The following is a 2,455-nucleotide window of genomic DNA, read 5'->3' as shown; positions in this document are numbered from 1 at the left end:
ATACCTCATAGTCATGGAATCCTAGTTAGGTTATTTGTACCATAGCTGGTTAATTTGGACTGTAAATCATTCCTTTCTAATGTATGACCATGTCATTAAAAAACTAATAGCAAAAGATGACATGAAAAGAGACTATTAGTTCCTGGGGAGAATATTGAAACAAATTCTCCCCATAAAACTGAAATGTTGAATATGAGTGATAATGTTATGCCAGCTGCCCCTTTATGAGATATCATAGTGTTGTCATAAGTAAAAATGGACACTTACCTAGGTACTGCAAGACAGAAATGTTCTTATAAATTGCTTGGTTCTTTTTCATGTAGTAGATAATTATGAGGTTCACAGAAATACCTCCTGCTTTCCTACACACATTGTATTAAGGGTTGAATTAACATTTTGTTCTCAAGTGAATGATTAATAATTATATAATGGAACAAAGTATTAGTATCCTAAAGCAGATTACCTCTAGCTTCCCAAGATTCATAATTATGAGTGTAATGTGATATGGAGCTTTTATCTGACACTTCTGAGACTTGGGATTTATTAGGAATACAAACCACTCATGAGTTCATAGATCCCCAGTAGTCCCCCGCATTTTAGAGCAGCCTCCAAAATGTCTTCTGAGCCTCATGTCCCAAGAGTAATGATAATGGTTGGAAAGAAAGTTCTTATCTATTAACAAATCCTCTATCAGTATGTAAAATTAAGTCATATGGCACTTTGGGGATTTTGCCTGAGATTTTATTATATTTTTTAATACAAAAGAGAATTTATTTTGTTTGGCTTTGAATAACTTAAACAAACACAAAAACAAACAAAAAAACAAAAACAAACACACACGTTACACTTTATTTAGGTCCTTGAGAGTGGTGACATAGTTTTGAGGAGGAACTAAACAAGATTTCAGGCACTCAGGAACGAATTATCATGTGACTGAGTCAGACACATAAATGCTATGTCCAGACTCAAGCCCAGAAATGCTGTGCTCTTGATGATATTCCTTCAACAATATATTCCAAGGTTTGTCACTCCAAAATTAGGCATAAATTTTCTCCCAATACTTCCTTCTCTCATGTTTTGTTGTTTTTGTTTTATTTGTTTGTTTGTTTTCAGTAGAAACTTTCTGTGTAGCACAAGGACTTAAATATGCAATTCTCATTCTTGGGCATCCAAGAGGTTGGATTGTTCGTGGGCCCAAGTATTATGGTTTTTTAAAAAATTGTTTTCATTTGCTGAAATGTATTTTTTTCCACATAATTTATCTTGATCAGGGTTTCCTGTGTCTCTCTGTCACTCCGTTCCTCCTCATATCCTGTTCCATCTGAATTCAACCCCTTTTGATCACTCATTAGACTGTAAATACACTTTTAAAAGCAAATAATAAAATAAAATAAAATAAAACAAAACTAACACATCAGAATAAGACAAAACATGAAGACTGAATAGAGCCAAAGAGAAAGCACAAGAAGGAAACACATATACACATTTGGTTTTAGTATCAAGAATCTGATAAAAACAATAAAATTGAAGACATAATATACATGCTGATAAACTGTAGGTTATATATATTTAAAAAATCCCTGACAAAACTGTCTGGGGAAAACAAGTATGTGCCTGACTCAGTCACATGATAATAAGTTCCTGAGTGCCTGAGATGAGGAATACTCAAAGATGCCACTGAGTTCATTTTCCATTGGCCATCAACATTTGAACATGCAGACTACACTTAATCATAGTTTATTTTCCCATTGAGACTCACTTGGAGAAACTCAAATTTTCATTTCAAGTGGTTAACTATAGGAGATAATTCTGAGTTAGGGATGGTGGTATGTGACCACTTTCAGAACAGAACAGCATCTGTTGCTTCCTCTTGTAGGCTCTAGCATGGTACCACAGTCTCTATAAGTTCATATGTGACCCAATCCCATTCATTTAGTGATCTCTCTTCAAAGAGTTCTCCATTACCTCAGGCCCTTATACTTTTCTTCATTTTCGTCCACATTTAGAATGTTTTCTTAATATAGTGTTTTATGAAACAGAATGAGGCATTTTATATATTACATTTTCTGAGTCCTTGGAAGAGTCTTCACTCTTAAATATCTTATTTGTAAGAAATCTGATTAAATTTAACTATACCATACATAGACTTTTTAAACACAATGTGATGACGTTGTCAAATTGAAGCATACATGATTCAAGTTAAACCTTACAACGTTGAAAAATAACAGATAATCAGAAGAAAATATGAAGTACTCTTCAGAGGTATGCATTTCAGAGAGTAATTTCAGAATATCTCAATATAAGAGATGTAGGTACAGAGGATATTTTCATTTTGAGGACAGTATCATTTTTCCCCCCAGATTTGCCATTTCCATGCCATTGTCTTTTATACCCAGTGATATGTCTTCATTTACAGCATCTCTTTCTACATGGACACAGCATACATTAGGATGTG

Source organism: Mus caroli, chromosome 9 (assembly GCF_900094665.2).
Source record: "Mus caroli chromosome 9, CAROLI_EIJ_v1.1, whole genome shotgun sequence".
NCBI classification, from domain to species: domain Eukaryota; kingdom Metazoa; phylum Chordata; class Mammalia; order Rodentia; family Muridae; genus Mus; species Mus caroli.
This window is presented reverse-complemented; position numbering follows the sequence as displayed.